The 21107-nt window shown below is 42.5% G+C and overlaps 1 long non-coding RNA gene across 25 annotated transcripts; it reads right to left on the reverse strand.

Annotated features, from left to right (window-relative positions):
- Positions 1-3106: 3106 nt before the first annotated feature.
- LOC123120004 (uncharacterized) lies at positions 3107-19839 on the reverse strand. 25 transcript variants are annotated; one of them, XR_006459238.1, is made up of 6 exons: positions 17344-19839; positions 16566-16662; positions 16300-16372; positions 9104-15704; positions 5097-8890; positions 3107-3901 (listed from the first exon to the last, which is right to left on the reverse strand). It is a non-coding gene; the product is annotated as an uncharacterized lncRNA (long non-coding RNA). The 25 variants fall into 25 exon arrangements; XR_006459236.1 differs by having other exon boundaries at positions 16300-16376; XR_006459237.1 differs by having other exon boundaries at positions 9104-15450; positions 15536-15704; positions 16300-16662.
- Positions 19840-21107: the final 1268 nt, after the last annotated feature.

A 21107-nucleotide genomic window follows, 5' to 3' on the forward strand; every position in this document is an offset into this window, starting at 1 on the left:
TTTTCAACCGAGCGTCGAAACAAAGATCCGTTTTCACCGTTAGGTTTCTCGTGACGAGATCTTCAAAACTAGATCCCATATGAGCACGTTTTGATAATTTTTAAAAAAGAAGCAACTTTGATCCTAAACGAGGCAACTTTAGTTTTAAACATAAGCAACTTTTATTAAATTATATGTACTAATGAATTTATCAAGCAAGTATGTCATATACCACTTAGAAATCACGGCAAATAATATTTTTGACCGTATATGGGCAACTAAGCATCTTCGGCAGCCAACTTTGGTAATGACAACCTATTTTTTGATAGGATGGTTGCATGGATTTGCCAGGACAGTTGCTTGGTTTTGTTATTGAAATTGTTTGTTTTTTGTTAAGATGGTTGCTTGGTTTTGTTAGGTAAAAAAGTTGCTTGGTTTGTTTAGACATTATGCATTGTGTGTTTTGATAATGTAGTTGCATGGATTTGCCAGGACAGTTGCTTGGTTTTGTTAGGATAGTTGCTTAGTATTGTTAGGACAGTTGCTTGATTTATTAGGACAATGGATTGTTTTTGTTATGACAGTTGCTTGGTTTACTAGGACAGTTGCTTGGTTTACTAGGACAGATGCTTGGTTTGTTAGGTCAGTTGCTTGGTTTTTACACAAACCAAGATGATAAGAAGTCATATTAGACAAACAAGAAGAGTTGCTTACTGATAACACTAAAGTTGCCTATATACCACACAGAGTTGCTCAAAAAAAAAGTTCATCAAAACCTATCCATATGGGATTTAGTTTTGAAAAACTCGTCGCAAGAAACCCAATGGTGAAAACGGATCTGAATTTCGATACTCGAATCAAAAGTTATGGCTTTTTAAATTTTTTGAAACTCAAATTAATGCATGCGAACTGACGTAGCAGAGCATCTTCCTAATCACGCGGGGGACAGCAGAGTGTGATTGTTTTCGCGCGCGGGTGGCTGATTTTCCGTTTCTGGCTGTCTAATCGCGCGCGCGGGTGGCTCCTTCCTTTTCTGGAAGAGCGCTCGGGGCTGCGATCGGGCGCCCGGGCACCCGCGAGCCACGTCCTTTTCCTTTTTTTTTCCGTTCATCGATCAGGGTCATAATCACCAACGTCAATGTCTTATGCAGCGCATCACTTCCTTATTTTTCTGCCGTTAAAGTATATGGAACAGCGCATATAGCCCATCCCACATATAGAATCGTTAGCCTTTTTTTCTTCTTTACTTCTTGTGTAATTAGATCTTTCCTTCTTTATTTCTTCTCTAATTAGCCTCTCTTTACTTCCTCATTTATCTGTGTGATCTCCTAGAAGATTTTCTGATACACAGGAAATTAAAGGCGTATATAAAATTATAAATGAGATAGATTGGTTATAGGGAAGCGAGGTGAGACTATTTCTGGGAGTATTTGAATCAACCTTCTCATGTATCAAATGTACAAAACAAAGGAGGGATTTCTCTTTTGCAAAGAGCCTACACGTGTGTGTTTCTAGTGTCTTCCGTTGGATTTGCATGTGGCCTGTTCTGATGATAAGAGTCAGACACGTATCGTCGACAGCATATATAGTGGCAGGTGCCCACTACGACAGCATCACCTAGTTCTCTCATGATCGTTATCTTCCTTGGCAGATGTTGCCATCGCTCTGGCTTCTGAGCGGCTTCACCAGCCAACGCCTCCAACTAAGATCGGCGGTCATCTGTGTCCATCCCATCAAACCTCCCAATCGATGTGGGGCATGGTTCATCTTCATCTGCTCTGGCCACCTCGGCGACACCTCTGAGCACGATCCCCTGCCTCCATCTCCCACCTTCCCTTCTCCTTCCCAAGGCCACGGTGATGGGCGACCACTTCAGCGCTGCTTTCGCGCAGGTGTGGTCAGGGTGGTGCTAGTGCGACCTTGGCGGGCAGCTGCTTACCCACTTCCGCGCAGGTCTCAGTGCGGGACTCCGCCAACGCCATTGAAGGTCAAGGTGGGAGGTGGGCGTCGTTGCCTTGTCAGGAGGGGCGCCGTTGCGCAGGAGGTCGCGACGGTACAGACCGGCAAGGAGCGACAGGATGTGCGGCCCGGTGGGGAGGGTCGTTATTGAGGCACTTCAGGGAGGGTTGCCGGCGCGGACGACGGGGATGGCGATAGAAGCTGTAGCGTGGCCTCGCGCCTCCTCGAAGCGACCAGCCAAAAATAACGCGTTTGCCCTTCCTTCCTCGTCGGCCTGCCTTGCGATCGATCGTCAGCGAATCGATGGGCTAAATTGGTTCCTAACGGCAGCCGTCGGAGCACGATGACTCTCTCGATCGAGTTGAGTCGATGTGACTTTTTTTGAGAAATCGCCTCGACGTGACTTGTACCCGGATGAATTATCCCGTGGGATCACCCTTGCTTGCGTACGATTCGGCTGCTCCTCCGCTCCACGGATCCACCCCTCCCCACCTCTTCTCTCTCGCACGAGCCAATACTTATGGGAGACGACAGAAAAGGCGGCGGCGATGGTTATTGTGTTTGATTCCAAACCGATAGACCGTGTTGTAAGGGAGCACGAGCAAAAAAAACAACTGGATGGGTAGATTCGTTTCCAAGAAATCCGGGGAAGCAATGTGAAGGTTCGCGTGCGTGTGTGTACGAAACAGACACGAACATTTATGTCTTCGATGGGTTGAGGCAGAACACGATTGAACCGGTCAACTAAAATCTAGCCAAAAATGAATGACCGACCTAGATCAAATGTGCCTCTGTCTTTTAATATTATGTAAAGATAAAGATAGGCAGGTAAAATAGTATCACCTCGGATGTAGAAAATAATATAGGTCGAAAAAACTGAAAGCGTAAATTCACGGAAAGAAGCATATTGTGACGGTGAACCCACGGAGTCAATCCGTGCTTTATTATTAAATTAGGGAAAGACTAGCAAAAGGACCCGTGCGTTGCAACGGGGTAACAAAACTGTGGCCATCAAATAAAACCATCGAGAACATAATGTCTATCATGATTATAGATATGTACAAAAGGACCCGTGCCTTGTTAATTCAAATCAAATAAAACTGATTGCTGGTAGCGCTTAAGATTTAGACATGCTAATTAATTGATACGTTAAGTTGATCGGACCACATGACACAAGCTTAGAGACCACAATTTATTCTGAAAATTTTAGTTTAAATATAGCGATTGGAACATCTATATTCATCATATAAATACAACATATGACTATGATTTTGTTTGGAATTTTCATTTTAGACATAACAATACATGAACCATTAAATAATAAATTGGTTTTCCTGAAATTAATAAGGCATGTGAATGCTTCGACAGAATACATAAACCATTTTAATTTAAATAACAAAATAAACAATTAGTAATATAGGTGGGCTGCTTAGCCATGTAATCTACTATCTGCCTTGAAATGTAGTGCAAATACCTTTTCCACATATCCTGAAATAAAGAATCATCAATAAACTTCAGTATCTTAGATGGAGAATTATGGAGGTTTATTCTACAGCAGAGTACCACCTGAAGTTGAGTAGTGGCTTTAGAGTCATAAATCTATATAACTGGTAGGCTCAATAGTTGGTAAGAAACTCTCTTTTAATTAGAGAGAAGGCATGTATACTTCTGAAGTTAAGAGGTGCTATCAGCTAGCATCATGGTCATCTCTGCCTGTGTCCCACGATCATACTACGATATGGTGCAAAATAAATAAACTTTGATGAACACAAAATAAATAATGAGACCAGAAGTCTGCCGGCTCAGGCCGGGTCTCGCCGATGGCGACATGGCCCTCCCTAGGGAGAAGCACTCATCCGCGCCGTTCAGGCCGTCCAAGGCTATTGGGGCCAGGGCTGCACCTACGCACCTAGGAACTGAACATTGCCTCCTCTGCATTATATACACCTTTTAGTTTCCACATCTGGTGCAGAAAAAACATATATCACTATCAGTATTTCAGTATTTTCAGAAGTTACTGCCAAGAGCACACACTCAAAACAGTTACAGCAATCTTCCCAGATAACTTGAGACATGGGAAAAGCTTGAGTTTCTTGAAATGATGTGGATAATTATATGATTTGGTACAGAGGTGTTAGCTTATCTACGTTTTTATAAGATGTGGCCGAGAATAGTGAATAGCAACAGCTAAAGGACTATAATATCATCTAGCCTGGCATGCTCATGTAAACTAAATGCAGCTAACATAATAGCACTTTTGATATATCCGAATTTAGTACCATAAGATTGGAGAACCATACGGTTTGATTTCTCATATTTCGTTTCAGAAAATAGCAGAATCTGTTTTTAAAATAACAGTTAGAATGCTCCTTATAAAATCAGAATGTGCCTTTTAACATTTAAGCTCTAGGCTTGGTGTAGAAACTCAAATCGATCTAAGAATGCAAAAGCAACTGAACTTGATCTTAATAACAAGTTAAGTGTTGTCTAAACCAACTGTACATGATTTCTATGAAACAAATAAAGGCTCTTATGTTAGGATAATCCTCCTACTATAACAGTTTGAATTATTTCACTTCACAAACAAAGCACCTACCTATGATTTGGTCTGGTAGGCATGAAAGCTACAGTAACAATTAACAATTTCTGTAGAATAAATATTTTCTATATATACATACTTGGCAGAACCGAGTAAAGGGCATAGACAAAAAGAGCAGAAACTAAAGCTTTTGTATCACCAGAACAGTAAGTGTACTTTTAAGCTCACTTGTCTAGCTATAAGCTACCAAACTTCACTAACTCTGTGACTTTAAAACATCAAAATTAGGGGGCTACAAAAACATAAATCACCAGCTCACGCCCCGAGGAAAAGGACCTCTGAAAGTCTGAAGTGTGTTCACTGTGTTGTAGCAGGAAGCACATAATATATATTTGGTATTATATATGAAGCAATTGTAATCTGGAGTGCTGATTTTTTGTAAAAAACATTTATTCATTGACACCAAACGGACCAAAAGATCAGCCCATCTCAAATATTTTCAATCACTGAAAACTATGTACACAGATATTAATCTTTCAGACCAGACCAAGGAGAATGGTACTTTTTATGATTGTAGACGGAAATTTTACAGAATAATTTGGCAAAAGCTGATACATACCTGTGGTGTAGCACGTTCGGACAGCAGATGTTCTTCCGGCTCAGGTGTAGCACGCTCTGGCGGCGGATGTTCTTCCGGCGAACTCGGCGGAGGCGACAATATCAAAGCATTAGTTTTGGTCACTGTATGTAATGCAAATAAGCAATTCAATTGAAGTGGTCACGTTAAAAAAAGCTAGATTCAGAGAGGCGAACAATCATCCAAAGAAAATGTGGTGTCAAACTCTGCAGCGATGACTCTTTAAATGTGCTCCCTCTATTTGTATCGATCTAGACCGAAGCAGAGCAGGTCAAGGCAGAGCACCGGTCTTCAGGCGAAGTTGCAGCAGAGCCGATTGAAACGGGGGACGGAGCATCGGTATGGAGGACGGAGGCCACTGAGGGAGGCTCGACGTGCAGCCCAGCGCCGCCGCCTTGCTCTGTCGTCGTCTTCCTCGCGGTGGGAGGGGCGGCGACCCGGCCGTGGTGTCTAGCCGAGGGTCGAGGGGGCCTGTGGAAGGTGAGGTGACGGCGCCCGGGCGGTGGGAGGTGGAGGAGGGGGGAGTAAGAGAGGGCTTGAGAGGCCACGGATAGCCACCCGACGTGGATTCCTCGCCGGCGGCTCGTCCGCCTATGATCCGATCTCTCTCTCTCTCTCTCTCTCTCTCTCTCTCTCTCTCTCTCTCTCTCTCTCTTGATTTGAGCAACGACTTCGATTCCGATCTAGCGGCGAGGTGAGAAGCAGCGGCGGCGGCTTCGTGCGTGCGGAGGAGGAAGGAATCGGATGTGTGACGATGATTTTGTTTCCTCGTAATATGTAACTTGGTGGAGGCGAGATCCATCGTGGCTCTATGGAGGAGTCATGCCCGATCTCTCCTTGTTTGTTTTTTCCATACCGTGCGTCTATCCTTTGAGGCCGAAGACAGTCCTGTTGGCCCGAACGATCGAATCGTTATTCTCCTGCAAATCACTTATTATTAGACTGCGGGTTGATTTCCAAAAAAACGGAAGGACTTTTTCGCAAAAGAGTCATGACGGTGAACCTGACAAACTCAATCCGTGCTTTATTATTACTAGCAAAAGGGCCCGTGCGTTGCAACGGGAGAAACAAATGCTTATATGTTGTCACTTTTCTTTGCCCCACCAGTTATGGTGGTCACACTTTTAGCATAATCTAGTTGTTATACATTTCGATATCTTACATTAGATTGATATATGATGTGTAATATTTTAAAATTGCCTATATGAAGAGTACATGTATTTTCCGAAAAGAAGTCATCAATATTAGCAAAACCATGGATATTGTCCCATTAAAGTCACGCTAATGTTCGCTGATAAAGCCTTTTGGACATCAAAGTATTTATCTTTTCCTTGAAACAGTTCCTGAAACAATATAATAGACTTTTAATGTCCTACCATGAGAAGAAAGACCGCTTCAAATGTTTTAAACTATCTCAGGGTTACTTGGTTGGTGAAGTTATTCATTGTGTACTACTACTTGAAATTGCATTCGAAATAACATACCAACTACACTTTTTCCCGGCTAATTCAAGCAGCGCCTGAAAGAAATAGGCTCTACAAACTCAATAAACCAACTGTGCATTTAGACGCTGGTGTCCTTAAAGAAATGAGATTCCACTGGACTTGTTGCCAAATTCTTAAAGCTATTCATATGATAAAATCAAAAACCATGTATAAATCAATCAACACATATTTCAATATAGAGAGAGGTGTTTACCATCCGCTTATCAGTTTGCATGAGACTCAATTAAGACAAGAACAAAATAGTACTCCCTCTGTAAACTAATATAAGAGCGTTTAGATAACTATTTTAGTATTCTAAACGCTCTTATATTAGTTTACGGAGGGAGTAGTACTGATAAACACCATGTACTGGACGACAATGGCATCAAGAAAAACCATTCGCCTCACATGCGTGCAGTGCAGGACATACCTGCGACTTTTTCGCAACATGCTGCATCGCTCAACTTGATTTGCTGACTAAAGGACATGCAACTTCTTTTTTCATCTAGGAAGTGAATTATGCCAAGTCTACATTGTAAATTTCTTCAGTTCAAGAACAATCAACACCAAAGGTGTTTAGCAAAGATTCTATAACATTATTGAAATAGCTACTAAATACAGCTAGATCAACTAACCTCCCTCCCACGGACTATCATCCGGGCTGCAAATCAGCATGAGCACACCATGACCCAAGAATATTGAATTTGAAGAAGAAAAAGAAGGAACTATGCAACCACGTAATCTAGCATCATACCCAAAAATCACAGCACAGCAGACGGCGGCGAACTCCGGCATGCAAATATAGTAGTCAAATATCCGAAAAGGGTCCCCATTCCTCACGATCTGATATAAAACAGGAGCACCTTCAGACCGATTGATTGTTGTGGTCTGAACTCTGGAAACCTGAATCAACTCATGTGCAATATGTGATAGTGCAACATGAAGGTTCACAAAATCAAATTCTGAAAAAGTGGTAGTGCTCTTCCTCGTTGAGTCCATAATAAAGCAACTAACTTGGCTGCATACAAGCTTGTATAGCTGGACAGATATGATGTTGGACGGCTAGGTTCAGAATCATATAAAATCAGTTCTTCGGAATAAAGCAGGATCCCGTCGGCGCTGCCGGCGATGCCGAAGCGACTGAAGTCAATCTTCTTCCAGTCTTCCTGCATCTCTTCCCAAAATCGCGTACCCCTTCTTGGTCATGTGAACCGGCAGTGACTCCTTGCCCAGCTCCTCGCTCCTCTAGATCATATCAGCGGGGTATATTGTGGAATCAAGGTTGTGGATGATGGGGGCTGCCTGTTCTGGGCCAGAAACATAATACATCATTATCTAGTGTGCCTGCCCTTCCTTCCAAAAGAATTATGCATCTACTTTGCCTACAAGAGCACCATATCTGAAAAAGAATGGATAAACATGTAGTTCCTTCCTAATTAGCTAAGATTTGTGAATCAGTACGTTGGAAGGATGATACTACTAATAATAAGATAATTAGAAAATTCTGAAGTGTGAATGATAAGAGATCAAGCAGTCTCAGTAGAATTAGTACAGACTACACAGTGCGTCGACAATACATGACAAATAAAGACACGTTCATAATCTAGAAGACAACCATTTCATATTCCTGAGGCAGGGAAGATAACATATGAAATCTGAACCTGCATCATTGTACTGTTTAGGCTTTGCTTTGCTTTCCTTTCCATACCACGTCCTTTGTTCCACATGTTCCACTGCATTTTTCACTTAAACAACTTCATGTTGAACCAAAAGACACCACCACCAATGTCAACAGCGAACATATTCCGTAGCTGATGGTCCATCTTTTTCAAGTAGAAATTCAGAATAGAGGTGTGTCTTTGTTAGTAGCTCACCAACCCGCAGAATCGTGCCTTGAGATCAAAAGGCTTCTGCCTTGCTGATTCTCTCTTTCTGGCCTCCTCTTCTTCATCTAGCTTGAGCTGGGCCTGACACAACTCTTCCTCCTTCGCCATCACCTCCGTATAAAGAGATGGGGAGATTCTAATGCTACTAAGTAAGAAAAATAGCAATACACATTACCTTTATATGCGGGCTCTGTAAAGCACTGGATCTCCACCAATATAAACAACCAGTTGTCCAAAAATATAAAACAAATACGAAAAAATATATATCTTCAGAAATCTGCTTTCAGGTAAAGCAACTCGTATATGGAGATGGTCCTTCGAGTAATGGTGGTGAGTGTGAGCCATTTTGCTGTGTGCCTCAATCACAAACATGTTTCCAGTGATCACAAGGACGACCTCCTTCAATCTGCATCACCATTACAATATATTAAGCATCGAAGTGAGATTAACTACACTTGATACTTCTTTTTGAAAGAAACTGCACTTGATACTTATATGGTACTGATTACTAAAGGTGCAATCTTGCCGTGTTAGGCCGTGTGTGCGGCAAATTTTGTGAAAAAAAATCCAGCATTTATTTGAAATAAAATATGCAATATTTGTAAGATATTAAGCTTACGGATAAATGAGATTAAGCTTACGGACATCCCAGTGCAGATTGCAGTGTACTTCAACTCTGCATCACCATACAAGTATACAACATATTAAGCTTACGGATAAATGAGATTAAACATACTTGATAGTTGATACTGATGTTACTAAAGGTGCAATCTTGCCTGTACTTCAATCTGCATCACCATTGATTGTAACTGCTGCCTACTTATGCGGCCTAATTCAAAAATAAATAAATCAAAAGGACGTTTGTGCCTGCTTGTGTAGAGGGACTAAATATATGCAACTGTAGAGTTCACGACACGAAATCAGCTTCCTGAGTGCACAAAGCAGCAAATTCACTTCTGCCTACAGTTCAAGACAGAAGGCTATAACCAGCAGACCATGCTAAATGGTCTCCTTAACGGAATCTGTTCAAGTATAGCATACACCTTATTCTTCCTAATCATGCGATGGGCCTACCTCTTTCATGGAGTATCCAACAGTTAATTCGTCTAAACGGCAAACACCTTTTCATGCCAATGTACAGAGCTGAAGCTACTGGAAAATTTAACTGAAGTGAATCAACCAGATCGGAGAACAATGTTAGTCTCTCTAGGACAGAGCGAGTAAGCATGATGAATCAAACAATGAGAAATTAGTTGTCTCTCAATTAAAAAATCCAGAATGGCTGGGTGAAGTTCCGTGGTTCGTGTGCTCACAGATTTGAGATCACGCCATAAAATTTTTGGTTGAATTTAAGCTGGTGCTTATCAACTTGATTACCCTTGAAATACTTGTCACTCTAAGCCAACCAAATATGACATGGTGGCAACCTGTACATAGTGAATCATTACCTTAGACATTGTTCTTAATTAACCTAGTCCCTCTAGCTTGTGGATAGACTAACTAAACACAACAATGAATCAATCAATGAAAAATTAGCTGAAGATCAGGAAGTAGCACACTAAGGTTCAGTTTATGTTTGCTTCATTAACTGTAGGTTTCTAGAAAAACAAATAGCATGATTCCAATTCTCCTTGTGTCTTCAGTATGCAATACCTCATGGAGAACCGGCACTCGGAGTTCCGGCGATGTGTAGAGCAACGTCGGATTGCAGATGGTCTTCCGGCGAAGTAGGTGGAGGCGAGATTGGACAGTTCCCGCACAACAATCTCGTCTTACAAACTTGCAATGCGATTTACTTGTGCTTCCACTCTAGGGTTTCTTCTTATGGCTGGGAGATTGATCTGATATTCGGGTTGGACCCATAGCTACGTGTTGGAGCAGTATTCCATCGTGAACACGCCATCGACTCCTATCCAAATCAGAGACGTCCGCCTCGAGGTGGAGAGGGCTGGGGGTGAGGAGTTGGGGCGGGTGAGGAGGCGAAGAAGAACAGGGCAACGACGGCGCTGCTCGAGGGTAGCTGGAGAGGAAGACTGGCCGCGCGTGGCGGCGGTGCCGTGCCGTGTAGGGAGAGGACCACGTGCTATTGTGCCTTGTGCGTACGCAGAGGAGAGGACAGGCCGCCGATCTATAGGAGCTCGCCGCCGCCACCAGATCCCGGCCCCACCGCTCGAACCCGCCGCTTGCCGGAGATCATGCCACCGCCGTCGCAGGTTCCCCCTGCTCCCGTGCGCAGCGGAGTTGGAGGGATGGGGGCGTGGCGGCGGAGGGCGTCTGGAGTTATCGTGCGTGAGACAGGGCTCGTTGAATCGTGTTTATATTTATATTAGTACCACCTCGTTTATATTAGGATTTTGTCCATACAAATTATAAAAGCGTATTCTGACACGAGAAGAAAGCATATTGTGAGGGTGAACCCTGGACAAATTGTAAAAGCGTATTCTGACACGAGAAGAAAGCGTATTGTGACGGTGAACCCGACAAAGTCAATCCGTGCTTTATTATTAGGGAAAGACTAGCAAAAAAGGCCGTGCGTTGCAACGGGAGAACAAAATCCTCTTATGCGTCAAGCGACTCATTCGTGTTGCCACTTTCATCTTCCATCTTCTCCTTCCAATCTTATCGAGGTTTGTGGTTTAACATGCCATAGTCCTTTAATTTCGGCCCCTCTCTTTCGTTTCTCCATCAAAATCTTCACCTTCCGATCTTACCGAGGTTTGTGGTTGATGCCACTTTCCTTTAATTTCGCCCTTCAATTTTGTATACATTGTACATTTGACTACCTAGGAAGATCCTGCTAGGGATACACCTCAGCGGTTGAAACATACCTTCCGCATATTTGATAATTTCAAATTCGATAATGACCATTCGACCTCAATGAACATGTACATATGTCTAAGTTTAGTAGTAATGAAAATGTACCAAATGAAACCATGCAAGTCACACACCATATATAACAGTAATATTTCTAAGCGCATCTAGCAAATTACTTTGTTAACCAGAGTAACCACACAAGTAAATATATAAAATCATGAAGATGCAAACTATTACAATAATTCTGTTGTGGTGAAATTAATAACAAAGAATGATTGTGCAATTGGGAGGAGATGAGAAACATAACTACATTTTTATATTGTGCATTGTACATTTGACTACCTAGGAAGATATCCCTTTGAACTGCCTTAAAAACCAATAAAGCTTAATTAGTATGCCTAACTTTCAGGTTAGTGCATGGTTACAAATATTCCAACTACTTAACTGACCCTGAGTATGATACTCTTTGACTTTTCCACTATAGACTAATTAATAGTACAATAATCTTTGTATGAAGCAAAAGAATAGAACTCCTTAATACAAAAAAAATGATAAATCCTATTAATTTACAATGTTAGCACTTACAAAACCTACCCTGTATTGCTTGCTGCTGGCAGCACCAAACATGGACATGTCTGCCGCTCTGGTTGTAATATTAGCTGATAGGAGCTTCTATCAGGTAGTCCAGGCAATGCAAGAGAAAAAATTAAAACACAATGGAAGGCATATAACGGCTATTAGTTGGACGACATCACATGCCAGTACGTCTCCACCAAGTAGATTGAATTTCTACATCCCGCCACCAGATCAATTAAGGGGTGGTGATGATTCCACATATTTTTCTTAATTTCTCTATTCAAAGTAATTGTAATCTCGAGCACACAGATTTACTCGTTGACACAAAACTGACTAAAAGTTCAGTCCTAGTTTTTTGTTCATTTACTGACTGAAGTGTAGCATCTATGAATATTTCAGACTTGAATCAAACAGGGAGAAAAAGAACTTACTTGTTCATGGATTTGAATCAAACAGGGAGCAAACAGAGAATTAAACACAGACTGGCAAACATTGAATCAAACAGTTTTCATTTAATTGGTTTCCGTATGATAAAGTACAGGTAAAGCCCAGCTTACAAAGATTGGACGCCCAGATTAAACAGAAAAAAGTGCAGACAACTTTCGTACACGCCCAGGTTACAGACTGATTATGATTTGTAAAAAAAGGGAAAATCCCCCAGCAATATTGGACAACGTTGGCCTAATATGAGTACAGGTTAATAGATGTAACATCTTTGAAGCTTAATAGTGAAAATTCAAAACCTTCGTGTCCAAAAACCTTCATAAGTGCACAAATCTCCTAGCCCTAGTAATTTTGTAGTGTTTGTGAGCTGCATAATGTAGAATTGGTTTATGTCACATATGCATGAGCATAGTATGCTGTGCCTTTGGACCTGCAAACCCATATCACAATGGATAAGCATGTGAGCACCAGCACACCTGCTAAAACCGGCAATACAATTTTCATCTGTTCCTACAACTGCTATGACTAATAATCATAATTTGTTTCGTCTCGAAACATATTTTCATACTCTACAAACTTTTCTCGGTACAGATACAACACAACTCTATGTTCAGTGAAGGTTTCTGTTACTTTCCTATGAACTTTTATTTCCGAGATCACAGTCATATGAATATCAGCATATGACTTACTAAGTTGAAACTGTTGTCATCAGAGCTACCAAAATCCATCCATGGGGTATTCCTTCTCCACCTTGCAGCTAACATCAGTGTTTCGTCTACTCAAGCACGCCAACACGCCCTAGAGCGCCCTGTCCAGGGGATGGCAACCAACTCTGACCCTGCAAGTGCAGCAGACATGAGGAATACAAACTACAATCTTTTACTTGATGATGCAATGCCGGACAAACTCTAGATTCTGAATAAAAAACCCCTCTAATCCTGCTATTCAAATATGCATGGTTTCAGTTTAGCATATGAAAAGTTATGAACCCATTTTTCAGAACAACACTTCTCCATTGGATGCTTGCTTTCCATAGTTTAGGGTCGACATCCTACTAAATCACTCCTGGACGTCTCCCATGTAGCTGCAGAAGCGGCCGCTTGAACCACCCAACCCCGTCGCCGCCCCCGGAGCCGCTCGCTGCCATGGATGGCCGCTATGTCTGTCTGCGTTGACTGCAGGCAAGCGCGCGCATCTGACGCATCCGGCCCCGCCACCGGCGACGACCGCCTCCTTCGCGCCTCCCCTCTCGCCCAGGCAGCGTGCCCCCCGCGGCCTTCATGTACGTGCTCGCCCGCCTCGCCAGAAGACCATGGCGTCGCCAGTGCCCGAGCGCCGCCTGCACGCTCCTGTAGCCGGCCGCCTCACACGCGACCGCGCCGCCGCGCGTGTCCTCCGGTGAGCCTCTCCGTCTCCCGCTGGCTCTTTTCCCAGCCACCGCGCCTCCAACTCCGACGCTTTTGTAGCCCCTTTCTCATCCCACTCGCCGTCATGGGCACTTGGGTGACGTTGTTGCTTGCATCCCTTGGCGTGATGGTCAGCTACTAAATCTCTCGCGCTCTCTGCTGCTGGGAGGCGCCAATTACCACACTATCCCATCCGCCTCCGTGCTCGTGTACCGTATCCTCGGCCATGGCGGCGAGCGTTGGAGGAGTCGGGGCCGGCGGCATATTTTGGGCATGGACACAAGGTAAACGTAAAGTTGGACACAGTCTGGCCGGCCCATCTAGTAGCAAAGGCCCATCTGGCAGTCAATCCTGCGTGGCGAGCTAGCGATCGATCGTTGGCTCCCGCGATAGATTAGTACCACCTCGGATATATATTTTAAATTTAAACTAAAAGCGTAAATTCAAAGAAAGCGCATTGTGACGGTGAATCCGACAAAGTCAATCCGTGCTTTATTAAGACTAGCAAAAGTGCAACGGGAGAAATAAATTATCACCCCTAGCGCCCCCATCCCTGTTACCACTTCTTTTCTTTGTCATCATTGTCGGTAACGATGTCCACTACACGGTGAACATTCCACGTAAGCTTGGAACCAATAAAGAATTGCATCACCTGCATGGACAGACCAGCGAACGCTCGCGTTTGAGATCCCGGCCACATGACCCACATCTACACAATGAAATACTTGTGCCTTGTGTTTATGTTATCTGGTTTTACATCATATTAGTTTAGTACCAATCCGTGAAGGACCCAAACAAAAACTAAATTTAATTTTATTTTAAAATGATCAACACTTTTCTGTAGGGTAACACGATCAACGCCAAAACACACTGGAGGTTGTGAGTTTTATTCCAGTAACGGTCAACTATTTTTTGCCTCATCTCCTAAAAGGGGTGGTGGGTTTGATTTGTTGGGCCAGGTCGCACGGACATGTTGGGAGGGCACCGGTTCTTTTTACTGGTGGAACATTACGCGGGCGAACGTGGCAGAGGCCAAGTGGCCCAAGACAGACGATTAGTAGAATAGCCTAGCTCAATATGAGGAAACACCATGGACATACGAAATGGGAGGACCAATAATATTATACCTCCATTTATATATTAAAAATACTATATATGCCTGTGGGTTAGAACGGTTGAAACATTTGACATAAATTTAGTGAGGATTGTATGTGCAAACATAATGTTCAATGTGCTACAAATTTGGCGCAAATTTAGTAAAGATTATAAGAGCAAGGAAAACATAATGGAAGAAAAAAATGACATGAATTTAGTGAGGATTAAAAAATGCCACATCATTTTTACTCATAAGATGGCATGGCAACCTGCCATTGATTCCCGCACCTCCTGTTAATTAGTTTTTCTTTCTCTTTCTTTCCTTATATCATGATGCCCACATAATTACCGTCCATTTCCTTCCTCTCTCTTTCTCCTTCCTTCTTTATTTTTCATGCAATTATTTTTTCCTTTTTTGCTAGGCCTGCTAATTACTCATGCGATTAATATGGCACCCACATAATTACCATCGATTTTCTTCCTTCTTTATTTCTTATTCAATACATATTACCTTTCTTGCCGGCTCCACATAATTACCATCTTCCTTCTTTATTTCTCATGCAAAGAATGTCTATTTCCTTTCTTTATTTCTTTGCTTAATTTCCAAAGCAGCTTCTTGATGCCTGACAACCTAAAAATTGTATATAAACTGGTAAAAATTAATGTAAAATAGCAAGGTGGGACTATTTGACAAGTAAACAAATATGAAAAACAACTTCCAGCCTGGTCCCTTGTCCGTCCAGTGGGCCGCCGCACTCGTACATGCCCATCACGACCGTGCCTGTTGATCTCGGCCCGAGTACGCCTGTCCTTTATTCTTAAGGTTCCAGACGCCCAAATTAGCAAGCTTAGGAGCCTAGCCTTAGTGGTCTGCTGCGCTGCAATCTATACATGGCAAGACCATGGATCAAATCCCAGCGGCGTCAACCATATTTTTTCAGCGAATCAGCCACTTACGGAAAAAAATCAGACGCGGCGAAATAGATAGAGCGAAAATTTAGTACCACCTCGAATATGTTTTAAATTCAAACTGAAAGCGTAAAATCACGGGAAGAAGCGTATTGTGACGGTGAACCCGACAAAGTCAATCCGTGCTTTATTATTAGGGAAAGATAGCAAAAATACCCGTGCGTTGCAACGGGAAAAAAATTCTTAGATGCCTAGTCCAATAAGCATGGCTACATCCCACATCAAAGTCCTGTATTTCAACACCAACACTAAGAAGAGTGTTGATGTATTATGTTCTTATTTGCGTGGAAAGCAACTAACAGTAGCGCCAGCGTGTCAAGACAAACACGAGGGCGGCAAAACATGAACATCTTTCAATTTCTTACAATAGTAGCTTGAATATCATGGAGCACAATTCAAATGATTGTTCATTGATCTATTAACCACAATAGCAGAATATATTAAACTGAAAGGTATTTTCTACAGAGTAAGTGTCAAAAAGGATTCTTGCGGAGTGAAGGTTAGTGCTCACCATCAAGTCGCCAGGTTCCATATACAACTACAACTTGTTGGTGCAGGCTTTCACTCTGCATCTGAACCTCCATCTATCTTTCGGTCATGGTCATATTTTAGTATAATTAGTTAGAACCACCAAGTGAGCTTTAATTAACTCACAAGCTTATAAATAAACCATAAGCTATACTCAAACATACTTTAGGAAAGTGAAAAAAAACATGCAGGGTGAACAATACAACTAATGTACCACGCCAAATTGATTTCAACAGGGATCAGGCCAACCTTTACGGAACAGGGACCAGGTTGTTGTGCTATATCTTGCCAGTGGTCCTCATTGGTAGCAGTTATTGTTGTCAAAACATCTGTTACTTGCAAGTTACTGCAAAAAGAATTTCATATCAGCATATGCTTATTGTTACCCTTTTCTGAATATACAAACGTTGCTACATGTGTCACGGTCTTTAGTTAAATTTATTAGGCCAATTTGGCAGGATACACCCATTACGAATTTCTACTAAATTGTGTGATCAAAAGAGCAGGAAAATGAGGGACAATACAAAGTATAGATTCTACATGATGGTCACCCTTTGCGAGCTACTCCCCGCACCTATTGCATCTACACGATTACATATTTTGTGTAGATATTAGAGTATGTCATGATTCAACTATCCTAAAGACACATGTAATTCGAATTTTTAACATGTCCTCTGTTAAATCTCACACCAGAAAGAATTGGTAATATGGAGACAACATCTTCCTTATATGAACATTTGGAAGCATACACATCATTTACAATGACCTTACAATGTATTTTTAATCCAACTAAGAATTTTAGAAAATACCTAACCTAAGTACAGTCATATGAATGATTTCAAATCCATTTAAGCTTAACATCTAGCAGAACAGAGTTTCAATTAGACTATTTACTGTACATCCGGAAAATAAATTCAAAGATTTAAGGAATCATATAGCAATAAATGAACAATCGAGCAATTCAGGTCACCTCAACAAAAAATAAATAAGAGTGGTTTGAGCAGTTTTGTATGCATTAAGCAACTACCTCCAAGTAGTCAACACTTTCCAGCATGTTCAAGTAGTCAACACTTCCCTGCGGACATACAAAAAAGGAATCTTGCGAGTTCAGTATCCATAGCTCTAACACGCTCTGATGAAGGGTAGTCAAATCCCTCAGCCAAGAGAGATTACTAAACTGAATGTTATCTCTGTAAGAACATAATTACATGATGCTTGTATGCACTTTTGACATGATCATGCTTATGCCCCTAAACATTAGCCAAGTTCATGCACTTCTTGTCATATGAAGAGTGGATATTCATTAGCCAAGTTAAGAAGACTACAAAATAACAATTTTTCTACAGAACTATCCATGTGGATTAAAAAAAATTGTACTATCCATGTGGATTAAAAATATAAGTATGGGGGTCTCTCTTCCTATAGAAGCATCAGGCGGAGATGCTAACGAACGATGTGTGCTGAAGGCCCGATCCACCGTCTTCAAGGCGGATCTCGAGAACAGTACGGTCGGCGAGCAACACGTTGACGACATGGACACGGATGTACTGTGTATTAACGGTCAAACAATTAAATTGATAGATGCACTTCACTGTAAATCAGGTGCTATGCTTACCAAATAACAATAAAAATCCAAAAATAAATTGGGAACTACTGGGCGGTAAGGGAAGACTGCAGATTCAGCTCCTCATTGATTTTGCTACAATTTGTGTATTGTCAGTTTTTGCACGGAGAAGATTCAATCATGTACGAACTAACCTTAAAGTTTTTGTGTACGTCCTAGTGTGTCAATTTTTCCAGATCAACAGATCGAATCAACACGCCCAGCTGACAGGTAAGTGGAGAGGGAGCTAAGAAGCCAGTCAGGGCCTCAGGGGAGCAGCTGCACTAAACTAACACTAAATAACACATTAACACTTACCTGACCATCAGACTCCTGAAATCAGATTCCTTAAAAGTGTAGCTCATCAAAAGTACAATATGCACACAAGATCCACGATCATCATAGTACAATATGAAAGTCAGATATCAAAAGTACAATATGGACACAGGCATCCTGAGCCAGATTCCCTCCTTGAACGTCAGACTACATGGGGTCCGTGATCTATGAAATACTCCTGCTGCTTATCTACATAAAAAATGAAAGCCTTGAGTTATCTGCTTATTAATTTTTTTCAAAAAACATTGATGCTCCATTAATATTAATATCTAATAATAATTGTTTAGAATAGCAGTCAGTGCATGAATGAGAATCAATGGAGATTGGAAGCCAGTCTACAAGCCTAATTGCGTTCGTCAATGAGTTGCATCAGGACCAAAAACTTCTTTATCAGAGATTAGCTGTAATAGCATCGGGGGTGCATACCTAGATCAACGACAGAAGGGCCAGAGTTAGAGAGTTGTGCTCCCTGGGCCAGAACCATATATGCGTAGGTGCGCTTGCGCACAGCAGCAAAGAGGACAAGAACAACAGCAAGCCTCCGAAGCATGGTGGCGGTGAAAATCCTGAAGGTGTAGCCGCAGGAAGGACACATACCGATTTTTTTTTTGAACAGACATACCGATTATTTGGACGAGGGATACCGAGCAGCACAAGCCGCTGAAGCATGGCACCAGGGAAGGATCCGCCGATCCGCGGAGCAGGCGTCTGTGAGCCATGGTTCTGACGGCTGTTGCGGAGGCTGGCAAGTTGCGATTTGTTTGGGGCGACGTTTTCTTGCACTTCTCCTGTTTTTTGAAGCTTCCTGATGTCACATATGAATGAAGCTTATGAAAATTAGTCCGACGCCCGGCGGCGTACATGAGGCGGTGATCGATCGCCCGTGGATGCAGCCCACGAACGCGGGCGCGCGGTCAACGCTCGAGGACGAGTTCGTCGTCTCCCCGACGAAAAAGAGGTGGAGGGCGGGATGATCCGTTGCAGGGGTGATGGCGGCGCAACAGCGAGGTGGCTGCGCATCAGATCCGGCCGGTGGGGATGGCTCCCAGCTTTGGCGGTGAGGCCAGGGCACCGGAGTTGGTCGGGGACGAGCGCCAGCGGCTGTTCCTGCTACGGGACAGTGAAGAGAGAGAAATATGAGAGAGAGAACCAGAGAAGAAGGGAAGGAAGAAATAGAGAGAGAGGAGGCAGGCAGAGCGGCGGCGTTGGGGTCGCGGGATCCTGCACGTCGCCGGCGAGCGGCGGGAGCTTCCCCCGGTGGCGGCTCAGGGTGGCGCGGGCGCACTCGGGTTCTCCTCCCGAGCGGGCGTTCGTCTCCTGCTCTTGAGCGTGTAGGAAGGCTGGGCGCTGGGGGCTGCGGGTGTTGGTGGTGCTCCGGCGTTGGGCTCGCCGGCCGGTCGCCAGAGGCCGGGGACGACGCTGGTCCTCTCCTTGGGAGGGCTTGTTCGATGGAATAGATGTATTTATTTGTATCACAAAAAGGATTGAAAAGTGGAAGATTGGACTAAAAAGAGAAAGAAGACAGGGTTGTATCAAAGAAGAAGAGGAAGGAGACCGGGTGTCCTTTGCGGACGAAAGAAAGAAGGAGATCGATTGATGAAATAACAAGAAAACAAACAAATAAATACTCGGTCTCGCCCAGCCCAATTGAGACGCATCGCAATAGCCCAATCTAATAAACGCACGGAAAACAAATAAACGTAAGGAAAACAACTTTTTTTTGCGGATGAGATTAGTACCACCTTGGATATAGAAAATAAATATAGACGTGTTGAAGAAAAAAAACTGAAAGCGTAAATTCACGGGTATTGTGACGGTGAACCCGACAAAGTCAATCCATGCTTTATTATTAATTAGGGAGAGACTAGCAAAAGAGCTCGTGCGTTGCAACGGGAGAAAAAAAATCATCACATTTGATTTGATTTATTATGACCCAAATCAATTATTTCATCCCTTAGCATTCAACTTCTAACCACGACTCTTGGTATACACTTCTAATATTAGGTTTTCAATAATAAAAGAAATTCAACCATGACAAATGTGCACCTGTTAGTTGCGAAAAATTCTGTTGGTACCAAATTCTTCAACATATATTGAAAATAAGTATACTTGTACAAATTCTACATTCTTGAAAGAAGAACGGGTTGGTTGTTTCAAATAGAAGATCTCCAAAAACTTATGGACCAAACTAAATATGAATGTAGGGAATAAGATACACAAATTAGATTATGCTATAGGTAGACCTTATTTTCATGACCAAAATGAATGTACCTTGTTTATCGTGTTGCTTCAGAGTAACTCGCATACATAAGCAAAGTTAGCACAGAACCAATAGAAATAAGATAACCACTACAGAGTTCAATTGGACCTCTCACATTACAAAACAATTTGCCCCTTCCTTTTGGTTCACTTTTCTTTACAATTTTTCTTACTGTTTGGCATTCTATGACCATCTAGACAGTATTTTCAGATAATGTTGTTGTCCCTGCTACTAAAGTTTAGTTCTAGACATGTTTAACTCCATGTACTACACTTCAACGCAAAAAAAATGTACTGCTACCCTCAAGCAATTGAAGCGAGACCCTTCCCTCATGCAATCCAACTGGTTCAGTTGGAACCGACATTCTCGTATATAGTGAGGTGCTTGTCGTGACTTCATCAGTTTCAAAACCTACCGGTTTAATCTCTTGGTGCTTATAGATGTATGATATGCGTGTGTACTTTTATACGGCCGAGTGTATGTACGTGACGTCGGCGTCTATGCTGTGTCTTTTTTTTTAAAGTTCCACTTACACCTTTGCATGGATTAACTTAATGTGCTCGTGCGTTGCACTGGGAATAAGCTCCGTCTA

This window comes from Triticum aestivum, chromosome 5D (assembly GCF_018294505.1).
Source record: "Triticum aestivum cultivar Chinese Spring chromosome 5D, IWGSC CS RefSeq v2.1, whole genome shotgun sequence".
NCBI classification, from domain to species: domain Eukaryota; kingdom Viridiplantae; phylum Streptophyta; class Magnoliopsida; order Poales; family Poaceae; genus Triticum; species Triticum aestivum.